The sequence below is a fragment of the Triturus cristatus genome, chromosome 1_2 (assembly GCF_964204655.1).
Source record: "Triturus cristatus chromosome 1_2, aTriCri1.1, whole genome shotgun sequence".
NCBI lineage: Eukaryota > Metazoa > Chordata > Amphibia > Caudata > Salamandridae > Triturus > Triturus cristatus.
The window spans coordinates 176751649-176766357 of NC_140580.1; positions in this window are offsets into that span (position 1 = coordinate 176751649).

A 14709-nucleotide genomic window follows, 5' to 3' on the forward strand; every position below is an offset into this window, starting at 1 on the left:
AGGGGAAGGATGTGTAGTATTGTGTTAAAGTTATGCTTTTTATTTAAGTGCATGTTTAGATATTTTAGAAGTAAGAACCTTCAAGTGTAGATTCTATGTTCCACATTCTTGTTGTAGCGAGTAGAACCTAGAGTTCGGATTCTGCTTGGAGCTTGGTGAGTTATGACATGATTTATTCTCAGGAATAAATTACTTAATCCAACGAAACTGATTCTTCGATTTATTGACCAGATACTACAGTCATGCAATAGTATATAAGTAAGTAAACAGATAGCCAACATAAACTGCTCACCATTGTTGGATTAAAAATAAAAATCAAACAGCCCTGAGCAAACAGAGCAAGTACTAAAATCTACAGAGCTCCTAAACCGGATGTTCTGTCAACATCGAACCCCCACAGATTTGTAACTGCTGGAATGTACCCATCTCATAAGGAGACAGGCCTTTCTGTGTCTCCAAAGTAGCAAGGGAAAGGAGTGCTGCATACCTAAAAAACAGGCCCTGGCAGCAGGGAAGGTGCCACACCCCCGGGGATTAATGTACTTGATTTAGTTGGGCTCTCAGTGAACAAAATTGGCAAATTACACAAGGCCTCAAGTTCCCCAGAGTACTCTGATTGGGGAAAGCTCCTCTGCTACAGTCTACTGGCTTCAAGTGAGCCACTTGCCTCCAAGGCACTCACTTGCCTGCACATGTTATGTTAAAGGCAGACGGCCCATTGTCATTCTGAATGTGATATCAGCTGCAGTCAGAATGACAATGGGCCTGTCCACAGCCTGTGCGAGGCCGGGGAGGGGCTGCTGTATCCTGTGGAGTTAAAAAGAGAAGTTCGAGCTGGCCCTGATTGTGAGAAGCGTTAACTCCTGGGGCTTCTCGCGGGGGAACAGCACAGCTTGCTTAAATGCCCAGAATTATGGACAAAAGGTGTCCGTAAAAGGAATGAATACAGACAACGGACAGGACACCAAAATGAAGGACGGTCCGTAAAATTTTCAGACGGCTGTTCACCCTACTGAGGAGTGCCCTGCCATGCCTGGATTCCGCTCCCCTTCACACTCAACAGCGGACTACCACTCCGACTGCAGCAAACTCTGCTGGAGGCCCGAACATCGACAGCATCAACGACCCCAAATATTTCACCTGGACGGGTGCGCTGTGAATTCACACACCAGGGAGATGCACCATCTCACATCCGAAAGGACCCAGTGGCCCGGCAACCTGCATTTACCCAAGGGCTGGACATTGCCTGTACAACATTGCCTGTACACTGAACCTTGTTGCTGGCTGCGGGGGCCTGCTCTCCTGCCTGCTGCCTAAAGCAGTGGCACATATTGACTAATGACCTCTGAAGGGCACACCATCTAGATCCTTGGCTTATATACGGCAAGTTGAGCCCTCTTTTTGAATCAGTGCTGGAGGTGCTCTCTCGGGTGGGGGCTTGTTGACAATAAGAAATTGGATCTGTGTTGCCGGGCTATGTGGGTGCCCTGATCTCACTGTATGCTGTGCCATCCTATGCTGTGACACATCCCCACACCACTGCATGGGCTTCCGGCTATACCCTTCTTCCTATCCATACCATTGACAGTAACATTACCCAGGACGCACCACCTCAGTGAAGGCACAGAGGACCCAGGCTGAGAGACCCCAGGGCCTAATTGTGCACAAGGGTGCCCCCCCCCCCCACCACCAGGTCCAACCAAGACCCAAAATAACAGCCCTGTCTCCATGCTGCTTGCCACACATGACAGGAAGACTGTGGTGTCAGAGCGGCCCTGGCCTACACGCAACTAACGCAACCTGACGACTGTCTCCCGCCTCCTATATAACATGATGGGGAAAACCAGGATTGCTAAGAATCTAACTCCCAATCCCAGCATCTAGGAGCAGCCCCGGCCTCCGCTGACCAAACCTTGGGGGCTCTGCACCATTTAGAGTCTACCGTGGACAAGCACTCAACACAATTCGAGAAAGTTCTCCATGCCATTCTGTATACTAAAACATCACGCGAGGTGAAAATCGATGGTCTCGTTGGACGTGAACTTCTTGAGAGCAGATCATCGCAAACTGGTGGATTAAGTGGATGAAAGGGAATGTGGATTGACCTCAATGAGCCCTAATGTGAAAGACCTACAGGCCAGGATGCTTACCATTCAAGAAGAAATTATCTCCTTGCATCGCCATGCAGAAGATGCCGGGGAGAGCCGACGGAGCAGCAACATTCACTTCCTGGGCTTTCTGGAACGGGCCAGGCATCCAAGCGCTGAGCTCTTCCTGGAGGATTGGCTGATGACCACAATGCTGGAGAACAAGGTCCGCAAACTCTTATCAGTGGATCGGGTGCACCGTGTCCTATGCTGCCCACCCTCGCCCAGAGCCCCGTCTCACCCACTCATTTTCCGCTTTCTTAACTATCGGGACTGAGACCTGGTCTTGCAGCATTTTTGTACAAAGGGGCTGTGGAGCTTGGAGAACACAGACATCTCAGGCAGCATACCCGGATTTCACGATCGAGGTAGAACATGTTGCCTGCAAGGCTTAAACTAATAGATGGCGAATCCTCCCACATCTTCTAATTGCCTGAGGATGTACGGACCTGGCTCCATGCAAAAGGCCTTGCAGGCACGGCAGAGACTGATCGCACGGATGGGGTTACCCAGCAACCGAAAAGCAGGAGGCAAAGAGTGACTTGAACGAGACCTACCCAGGACCAGACAGCTGAGGAGTAGGCCTGCGCGGTGGAGGTGGCCACCTTGCACAGCTAGAACCCTTTCACAGCCCTGTGATCTGAGCTGGTCTTGGATTCTTGCTCAGACACTGGTGCATCCATGTCCTCTGTCACGAGTGTCACGCGTGACTATACATTTACACCATGTTCGGCCAACGACCTAATATGATTTTCGCCTTACGGGTGGGCCCCTCACCCCCATGTGGGGATGGTGCGCTCCGAACCCTCCTGCAGTGTGGGAGCTCCAGCTGGCATTGACGGGCTGGCAGCGGGGACTTTGGAACGGGCCAGGAAAACGGACACCAGCTCTAGCTGTCGCCTCACGCCCCACACATGCTCAAATGAGGACTTGCTTGCATGCTTTTCTTTAATGTTTTCGTTTCTATTCCACAGTTGGGGACTTTTGGACAGGGACAGATGTGACCACTGTCCTGGGGGGGTTTGCAGCATTACATCTCACTGCTGTTCAGATATACCATATGGTTTTTATCGAAGTCTTCTGAAGGGTCTGCTATTCACTCTACCTGGCTCTGGATGGCCTCTGTAACGTTGGGGCGGCACCAGCATGGGGCAGGGAGGGGTGCTACATCCTCCACCGCATATACCACTAACAACTTATAAGATTGGGCCCATGACTGATATTCACAAACCCACAAACCACATCCTTAAGTGGAATGTGCGTGGCATGGCCACCATGCTAAACGCTACCGCACCTATGCAAACCTTAAACATGCACATTGCCATGCTACATGAAACAATCTTAAACCAGCGGAGCTACAAAAGATCCGTACAAAATTGAGAGGGCACGTATATGGCACATCCATGTCCGCTTATGCTAGGATCTCACCTGGATTGCCCCTGGGGTCCCGTTTGTTCTGAATGCACATAGAGTGTATGAAGGTGGACGCTATGTGATTCTGGAGGGTCAACTTGATAGAGCTTCCCTCACACTGGTGGCACTATATACCCCCAACACTAATCAGTTGGGTTTCATAGACACGTTAACTCCTGCTCTTTTTTGGGACCCTGTACACCCGGGACTTTGAGGAGGCGACTTCAATTGCGTACCAGATGTTGATCTTGACCGTTCCTCCCCTCCCGGGCACCCGATCCACCAGGAATACTCATTTTATTCCCCGTGCCATGGTGTGCACACCAGAATCAACCTTTTGCTTTGCACGGAACAACTGGGCCCCACGATAACCAGTGAAGAGTACTTGGTGCGTACCCTCTCAGACCACTGGCCGTTACTGGTCACCCTCAGGTGGGACAGACAACGCCCCACCGTACCCACATGGCGGTTGCAAATTCAGGCACTCTCTGACCTCCCATTCCATGAGGAGCTGGCGCAGTGCATCACACAATACTTTGAACTTAACAAGGGTACTGCCTCGTCCCGGGCCTTAGAGTGGGATGCACACAAAGTTGTCGCACGTGGCCACTGATTGGCGTCAACTTGGGGATACGACGTTGCGCGAGCTACCTGCCATTGAGCATGAGCTACGACCCCTGGAGGTGAGGGTAGCCACTTGCACCGCAACTCCAGCAGCTGCACAAGCAGCGAGCCAAAGCTGAAGCTCTCCTGTGTAAACATGACTACAAATGCCGTACAGCCCTGCTACATACTGAGGGAGATCGATCGAGGAAGCTACTGGCGTGGCTCGGGAAGGAGGATTAGCAAAATGCTCTGATTGGAGCGCTGCGCCTGAATCATGGCGCAAAAATCTCCTCTCAGCCAGCCATCAATGTTACTTTTCATGAATGTTACCGGAGTTTTACACAGCTCCGGATCCCCCCAGCTGTGGAGAGCACACAACTTCTTCCGCAACCTATCGATGGTTAGGTTGAACCCGTTGCAAGGGGCTGAATTGGACGAGCCCCTGCAACTGGAAGAAATACGTGTCACTATCTCGCAAATCATCCGCAACAAGACCACGGGCACCTGCTGGACATGTTCACTAAGCTAAAAGCGCTCTTCGCCAGGTAGCAATCTACTCCAGGACCCAAAAGAGATTAGTGCTGAATTAGTATAGGGAAATATGAAATTCATTTGAGCGTGGACATGTTAGTCTGTTATTTGGATTGAAAAAAATGATAGTGGAGAGATAGAAGAGGGAAGGGTTTGCATTTATATAGTGCTTGCTACCTCTGATGAGGTATCGGAGCGCATTTCAGCGAGCAGCACGCTGCTCCGGAACCCAAACAGGATTAGTGGGGAATTAGTATAGGGAAATATAACATTTGAGTTGCGGTTATATTAGGTTGTTATTTGGGTTGAAAAGAATAGTGGAGTGATAGAAGAGGGAAGGATTTAGACATTTGTATTTATTTATTTATTTATTTGTTTGGAGCTCATAGCAGTAGGAGAATGTTTGGGATGATTAAAGGGGAGGTGGAGGGGGGAGAGTCAGAGGGAAGGGTTTAGAAAGGCTTGTTCTGGAGATCTGAATAGTAAAAGAGGCATGAGATGATGCAAGGGGGTAGAGGAGGGAAGAGTCTAGAAAGGGTTATTTTGGGGATCGTAGTAGTAGAATAGGGTTTGGGATGAGTGAGAGGGTGGAGGTAGAGGATATATTGAGAGAGGTATGCAGTGAGAAATAGGGTGGTGCATTGGAGAGAGAGAAGTAGAATGAGGTTTGAGATTAGTCAGAGTAGAGGTAGAGGATATTTTGCGAGAGGTATAGGGTGAGATATTGATTGGGTAGTGCATTGGATATGCTGAATTAGAAGCAAAGTAATAAATATAAAGATACATAAGTCCATGGAAGTTATACAAGTAGAGGAAGGTAATATATGTAGATTTAAGTTGTATCTAATAAACTGAGGTTTAAGTGTTGCTGTATTTAAAGTTAATATTATGTGTTTTTAATAACTTCAGGGTTTTTTTGTAATTCAATAGTGAAGCAATAGTAGATAGTTATGATATGATAAAGGATTTATTTATGTATGCAGTCACCTATATACAAGTTAAACATAGAATAATATAACCATAAGTAATATGTATATTTATTAAGCAGAACTAACATATCTATATATTTAAAAACATATTTATTATACACGTTTATACAAAGCAATACAAATATGTAGGTACATATTGAAAGATGCCAAAAAGGCACAAACATTATAATGCACATTTTTTAATCCATATGGCAAGCAATTGAATATTTTTCATGTATGCTCCTCAATTTTATTAAAGCATTTGCCCAAATTAACCCGACCCTTCTCTGGCCTACGCCAACATCCAATAAATTAAACTTTTGGCCTGGGTTTTCCTATTGCTTATTATAAGCAACGTTTGGGCTTTGGATCTGCCCCTTTCAATCATTGGCTTTCTTCAACCAGCCACTTTCAGCTATTGGCTTCATACTCAATCACTTATTGGCTCGGTCCACTGGAGTATTAATCTCTGCCCTAATGCTCTTAAGGTGAATTATTTTGCCTTCACCTGAGTGCTTGAATTGAACTGCTTCAGGGCCTAATTTGCAACTATAACCCCAATCTGTGCACCCCTGCTGGCTCGCTCTCATATTTCTAGCTCTAAAAATGCATTAGCACATTAAACCTATTGGGTTTGCCAATGCTTGCTTTGTTTTGAGCCCTACATCCCCTTTTTGCTGCAGCAGCTATTTGGGTTCAACTGGCAGGGCTACTTGAAACTAGTAAATTGACCTTGACAACATGGTGCAGGTCCTACATAAGTTGAACTGAATGATAGAAAGTTGATGGCCAAACTGGAATTTGGCAAAACTGCGCAATCTCAAAGGCAATGAGCATTGTTAGATTTTGGCTAGGAAAAATGCTTTGTACACAAAGTGGTCAATGCACTTACCATTTTTATAAAACAGTGGCACATTTTGAAAACTCTGAAATGTAATGCACGAAAATACTATTTATTTTTTAATCATGGGATCAGTCATGCCTTAGCTTTCATTTTCAATCATTTCAAATTCAGCGATTTTCTCAAAGAAGGAATTATTGAAGGATTTAAATTTGAAGCAAAATATGGGGAACAAATGTGAGAATTGCTTCCTACCTGCTCAAGTGCATGTGTGCAATGAACTGCGAGTCACTTAGCACCGACCCCACCCACTCGATGAACGTGTAGGACGACCTGCTACTGTATCACATGATCCAAGGTGTCGAGTCAATTCTACAGCTTGCTCATTGTGTGCAAGGAGATCTTAGTTCCAGACGATATGCTCTGAAAGTAAATGTTATCATTGAATTTAGTTTACCAGTTTTCGAACAGTTAATTGGCATGTTTGTGCTGAGGCTGATTGTGTCAGACTTCATATGGTATTCACATTGCAGAGACTTCGTGTTAAGCTGACGATTACAAAGTGAAAGCAAACTGAGTGTGTAAATAGTGGCTGGGAGGAACTCTGCAGAATTTCACTGAGTTTTTATGAAAGGTCACGGAATTCCGTCGAGTAAAACTCAGCGAGTTCCACCCACCCCTAGCCAGGCAGACGCCAACACTTGTAGGCTTCTCCGCATGAGGGGGGGGGGGACACACGGACAGGTGGAGAATTATGGGAAACCTTCTTGCTTCATGTTGAAGCCAAAAATGATATGCGCCCCCTTGAGCCACGGCACCACACTACATGCCTGGACTCACACTCATGCGATCACTGACTTACCTTTCGCCCAATGAGGTGCTGCTGCACCCTATCTCCTGCATGCGAAACATCAATCAACACACACGCCAAGATAAGGCTTCCAAGGGACCCAGGCCCGACTGCCCCAAGCACACGTCATCGTTACCAACTTGGTGCAACTCCCCTGGTCCTGACCACTCAGGCACCGCGCCCTTACGCTACTTTCGCCGGGTGATCGACACTGGCAACGGCCCCTCCCCATCCAGCTCATGCTGCACACTCTGCCACATTTCCACTCTATGCAGACTCCACAGTTGGAATAGTTTTAAATATCACACTGATTCACAATACTGTTGTGTGACGACGGCTGTAATGCCATATTAAGCTGCTATCCTATACATGATTTGCTGGGATACACTTTTATGCCTATAATTATACCTGTCCCTGTTACCATGCCATGTTTACAAAATCCAATGAAACACATAAAAAAAAATACACTTGGAAATAACTTGAGTCAACAGTAAGAAAAAACCTTGAAAACAGAGCTGACTAAAGCAAATGAGCAGGATCAGGAAGCAGTACAAGAATACAAACAGAAAATGGTACAACAACTGGACACATTATTGACAGAAATAAAGATACACAAGCAACAAAGGTTTGCTAAGGACAATAGTAATTGCGACAACGTTGAATACTGACATTTGTTTAAATGTTTTGATACAATCAGAGATTCGATAAGAAAAGATAAAGTTATGAAACTACAGGACAGGGATGTAACTGACTCAAGTTCAGAAACAACTACCGATACGGATATGGAGAATTCTACGGAAAATAGCTCAAGTACTGCGAATGGAGCTGGGAATTTTTAGAGATATACAATCTGTTGAGGCAGGATGGTTAACAGAATGAAAGTCAATCCAGGTGAGCAAGGGCGGGAAAAGACAAAGAAGGAGAAGGAAAAACAGGAAGAGGAAAAAGAGGAAACAATATACGGAAGTGATAACATTTGTGAATTTATAAGATAGAGAATTGACTAACTTGGAAGAGCAAGTATTAAGTTTAGGCTTATCGTTCTGCCCAAGTAGAAATTTCAATACTCTACAGTTTAAGATTGACCTTTTTCAGTTTGTAAACTGAAATTAGTAAGAATACATGTAAATAAACTGACTCATGACAATGCAGTATTCCTTAAAACAACAGAAAAAGACACACGGACAGTAAATGTTATGGAAGTATTATGTGATATGAACGATCTAAATGTAATGAGTAAAATGGTGGATATGTATGATTTGTCTGAGGAAGAGGAATGAGATTGGTGACCATCAGTCAATCAATCAGGAGAATTGTAAGCGCACTTTTCACCCGTGAGGGTGTCAAGGCGCTGGGGAAGGGGGGTCAGCAGTTCCTTTTCAGTTGAAGAACCAGGTGTTCAGAGTCTTTCTGAAGGTGTTTAGGGAGGGGGCACGTCTGATGTCGGTGGGGAGCGCATTGCAGGTCTTGGCTGCCATCTAGGAGAAGGATCTTCCCCCTGCTCTGGCTCTGCGGATGGGCAGGGTTTCAGCGAGGAGGAGGTTGGTGGAGCGATGGTTTTGTTTGAGTACGTGAAGGGTGATTCTGTCCTTGAGGTACTGGGGTCTGGTGTTGTGTAGGAATTTGTAGGCGTAGGTGAGTATCTTGAAGGTGACTCTTTTCTCGACAGGGAGCCAGTGTAGCATGCATAGGTGTTGGCTGATGTGTTTGTGTCGAAGGACCCCGAGACGAGTCTGGCGGTGGTGTTCTGAATTGTCTGGAGCTTGCGGAGTAAAGACTTGTTGACACCGGTGTAGAGGGCGTTTCCGTAGTCCAGACTGCTGGTAATGAGTGCATGGGTGACTGTCTTTCTTGCCTCATTTGAATGTCTTACGGAGGATGCGGAGGGTGTTGAAGCAGCTGGAGGTGACGGCGTTGACCTATCGATTCATGGAGAGGGAGGAGTCGAGTATGATGGCGAGGTTCTTGGCGTGGTCTGTGGGGGACAAGGGGTTGCCGTGGGGGTTGGGCCACTATGTGTTGTTCCATGCCAAAGGGGTGGTTCCCGAGGACAAGGACTTCAGTTTTCTCTGAGTTGAGTTTGAGGAAGCTGTTGCTCATCCAGGCTGTGACGTCCTGCATTCCTTCCTGGAAGTTGAGTCTGGTGGTGGTAGGGTCCTTGGTGAGTGAGAGGATGAGCTGGGTGTCTTCGGCGTAGGAGACTATGCTGAGGCCGTGCTGTGGACGATGGCAGCGAGGGAAGCTATGTAGATGTTGAAAAGGGTTTGGCTGAGTGATCGGCGAGGGAAGCCATGTAGATGTTGAAAAGGGTTGGGCTGAGTGATGGTCCCTGTGGGACTCCGCAGTTGATTTCCGTGGGTTCAGTGAGGAAGGGAGGCAATCTGATCCTTTGGCTCCTGCCAGGGAAGAACAATCTGATCCAATCAAGGGTGGTGCCTTGTATGCCGGCGTCGTGTAGTCTGACTGCGAGTGTGCGGTGGGAGACGGTGTCGAAGGCTGCCGACAGGTCGAGTAGAATCAGGGCTGCGGTGTGGCCTTGGTCAAGGAGGGTCCGGATGTCATCGGTCGCGATGATTAGGGCAGTCTCGGTGCTGTGGTTGCTTCGGAATCCGGATTGAGAAGGGTCAAATTGGCATTGTCTTCTATGAACCTTGTCAGTTCTGCGTTGACGGTCTTCTCAGCGACTTTTGCTGCAAAAGGGAGGAGCGAGATGGGCCGGTAGTTCTTCAGGTCCGTCGGGTCTGCTGAGGGCTTCTTGAGCAGGGGCCTGACTTCTGCGTGTTTCCCGTCATCGGGGAAGGAGCTGGTCTCGAAGGTGGTGTTGACGGTGCATTGTAACACGGGTGCGATGGTGGTGGCGGCTCTGTGGAATATGTGGGGTGGGCAGGGGTCTGTGGGGGCTCCGGAGTGGATGGATTTCATGGTCGTGGCGGTCTTCTCAGTCATGATCGGCGTCCAGGCGGAGATGGTGGTCTGGCTGTCATTGGCTCAGGGCGGGCTGACTGTGGGGTCAGGCATGTGGTCATTGAAGTTGTCGTAGAGGTTCTTTATCTTCAGGTGGAAGTAGGATTCAAGTTTGTCGCAGAGGTCCTGGGAGGGGGTGATGTCCGCGGCTACGCTGCGGGGCTTGGTAAATTCCTGGATGACGCTGAAAAGTTTGTTGGAGTTGCTGGCATTGGTGAGGATACTGTTGTGGATGAAAGTCCTTTTGGTGGTTCTGATGCGCTGATGGTATTCCGTCATTTCCGTCATAGCGTCCTTGTAGTTGTTGTAGTTTTCGGGTGTCTTGCTGTTTATCCAGTTCTTCTCCAGGCGTCTGCAGGTGCGTCTGACTTCTTCGAGATCGGTGGTGAGCCAGGCGGATTTCCTGGGGCATTGCTTGTCGGGGTTGTCTGCGCAGTTGGCGATCCAAGTGTGGAATTCCATGGCCGCGAGTTTGGCGTTGGTTGCAGCAGAGGGGGTGTTTCCGTTGAGGGTGGAGTGAGTTGGTCCTTGGTGACCCTGCTCCAGTTCCTACGTGGGGGCTGCGGAGCAGGTTCGGGTGGCTTGGGTTTGTAGACAAGGAAGTGTACACAGTGGTGGTTGGCCCAGGGGGGCTGCGTGGTGTGGCTGAAGTGAACGCTGCTACCTCCAGCGAAGATTGGGTCGAGGGTGTGTCCTGCCTTGTGGGTCAGTGTGGTGACGAGTTGTTTCAGACTTAAATTCTCAATGAGATAGATTATAGGACAAATGCCCCAGCCATAGTGAATTTAAACCATTATTGTGCCCAGTCCCCAGCTTGGTGAGTGAGAATTTCGAACTAAATGAATTCTTGTATGTTAGAAGTATAATAGAAAGGAGCGGAGTAATGTTACATGCTATCCACGAATAAATGTTGTAGTACAAAATAAATTTGAGTTATTTGTTTTTATTTCTTATTCTTTGTAATTCTTTGAGTATTTCCCTCCCATTTATTTCAAATAATCAATTGTTCGATAGTATTCCAATAAACTGTAACATTGGTTTCCATCTCAACCATTACATGTAAAACTGTTGCATTATTTCATATACTTTGTTCAAACAATATTCAAAATTACAAACATTATAATAAATCCATTCAGTAAATGATGCTCAGTGTAGACAGTCGTACAGCCAATTCATATACATTGTTCAAACAATATTCAAAATTATAAACATTATAATAAGTCCATTCAGTAAATAATGCTCAGTGTATATAATCATACAGCCAACGCGTTTTGTCCTATCTAGGACATCATCAGGGCTGTAATGAAAGAAAAAGGACATCGTATCACTATAAATTGTTCAGTATATGAATCCTACCACAATACCTGTACAAGGAAGGAAAATATCCACAGTATACAGAATATACCTATTTGACAATACAATCTTATTGATCATGATCAGAAATATCCCTTTATGATAGAACAGTGTTAACAGTTGCTTGCAGTTCTAGTGATAATCTAATTGTTACTCTATCCCTTGATTATCAAGAATGTGCCCATGATCACACCAATGGTCTGTCATCCATTTCATATATTCTATTATTTAGGAGGATAGCCTCCATGTTTATTTTCCTTTTAAGATCTCCCAATTTATTATTTACTTGTTTAAATAATTCAGGATGATGTATCTTCTCCAACTGCACACCTTTTATTCTCCAAAGCATGAAGGTATAATCTAAAAATGAAATAATGTTTCCTAAACGTTGACCCTTACATCATAAATTCACTGGACCTCTTCCCTCTCACCAATAATATCCTCTAGCTTCAATATCCCTGCTAGTTATTTCTCACCTCAATATTACTTGGAACAATCCTTGCAAATCTATGCTTTCATTTACTTCCGTACACTTTCCAATTCTTCGTTTCCTAGCACTTGTCAATGATTTTTTATCCCATTTGATCCTTCTGTATGTCAGTTAATTAATCTAAAAAATATATAACAAAAGACACCTCAATAATAACCCTCCTTCAGTCTCTACTGTTAATAAGCTAACGCTCCCAACTACCATAACGTACCTTGCAATAATATATCCTCATATATTCCACATCCGGTCAAATGATCCAGCTCAGTAGCTTGAAACCACCATCTTTATTTAAGACATTCCGTCATCCATCTGTATTTCCGCAATTTCCCCTTATTAATTATCCTCCTGTTTGCTAATAATTCATCTGAAAATATAACCAAATGGCACCCAATTAGTATCCCTACTACTGGTCCTCCAAAAGTAAAGTGAATCGCCCTATTCTTCTTCTAAACACATACCTTGCACCAGTATATCCTCGTGCCTTGCAGCCGGTCCGATAGCCCTGCTCTGTAGCCTGAGACCGCTAAAGCTCCTTTTAAAAGATTCAAACACCAATCATTTACTCCGATTTCAAACACCAATCATTTCCTCCGATTTTTAGGCCTTATTACCATATCACTGAGACTGTTCCCTATCTGGTCCACCAGTTCGAACCTCCAATCCAATCCCGTTTTACTATAACAAATTCTAAACTAGGTCTGGATACCGTTCCATATGATCCCGAACCAATCCATGTTCCTCATTTCAAAGCCTCATTAACATAGGGGCTCAAGCAGCTCCCTATCTGGTCCGCCAAGTTTCTCCTAACATCCGTAAAGAACGGAAATAAGGGAACGGCTATTCCTATTCGTTAGTTACTCCACCAATGTGATCGCCTTTTACTCTGTGTAATGTAACAAGAGTAGTCCGATAATTATTACATCCCCCGCCCGTCATTTACCAACGAAAAAAAAGCCAATCCTTAATCAACCTGATTTGTGGTGTAATCATTGCGAAACGCTAATAACTCTACCATCCCTCTTAAATTTCACTCCGTTCACAATATCACAAGAAAAATATTCACTGATAATTCTGTATAGCCAATTAATAACTCTTCGAATAGACTTTTTAAAAAATTTTTTTATCCCTTACTCGTTACCGATTCCAAATGTAGAGTATACTCCTTGTAGGAATTATCTTATTCTTTACCTTATACTTGAACTATACAAAGACCTCAATACAATAGAAGACCAGTTCAAATACATTTTGCTACCTCAACGATAGGTGGTATATTCACAGGGACAGTTCCCTACCTTGGCACCTTCCGTTAACACTGCAGAATCACTTATGACAACCACCCTCAATCACCAATACCGCCATCCATCTATTACAGATCCTGTTGGAAATTCCACTTGATAATCCAATCTAATCCCATCTCCATTTGCAACACATCAGACAACACTGCAGAGGATACCAATAATGTCATATTATTCCAAGAAATAGTGGAGCTCAGAGTCACTGTTCAAACCAAGCTCCACTGTTCTACATCTACTAATCCAACGTGCCTCCTCCTGTCTAATCTTTAATTCCCAGTTTCCTCCTCTATGTCCTAGTTCTATTTTCTGTATCCCATGAAATCTTACATCTCTCCTCAAAGGATGTACTTCCTTAATGTGCTGAAAAAGTGGTGATCTGATGTCCTCATTATTAATGGACCGTTTGTGTTCTTGTATTCGCAATTTCAAATTACGCTTAGTGCTGCCTATATAGACTTTTTGACATGTGCACACTATAACATAAATTACCCCAGTACTGTTAAAATTTATAAATTCCCTGATGGGGTATTTTTTGTTTGTGTTATATGAAAACTCCTTAATCTTATTGATACCCATATTACATATATTACAGGTACCACACGTGTAGAAACCATTCGGAGGTGGTGGTAACCACATCCAATCCACACCTGCAATTGGTTCTATACAGTTTTTGGTCACCATTTCTTTAATAGTAGGACCGCGTTTAAACACAATCCCAGGTTTGTCTCCAATTACGTTCATCAAACCTGTCACTCCTTTCAAAAGACCCCAATTCTTTCCTAGAGCCTTATAAATTTGATTTTGTTGGGAACAATACGTGGTCACAAATGCAATTTGCTCAGTAGTCTGAGTTTTCTCTTTTTGTTTCAAAGTATTAATTCTATCCACCCTCAAAATTCTCTGCCTAGCCTTAATCAAATTCTTTTGCTGATATCCCCTGTTTGTTAAACGTTTCTGAAGATTATCCAACTCCTTAGTAAAATCTACTTCAGTGCTACAATTCCTACGAATTCTAACCATTTCCCCATAAGGAATTCCCCTGATTACTGAGCCAGCATGAGCACTTTCTGCTCTTAGTATCGAGTTCGTAGCTGTATTCTTCCTGAATAGTCTACTGCTACCTTCAACAAATAATTCCACATCCAAAAACTCCAATTTTTCAAAATCCTGTTTCATGGTGAAAGTAATATTGAAATTATTAGAATTCAAATAGTCCAAATATTCATTCAAATCACCTGAGTTCCCCCTCCA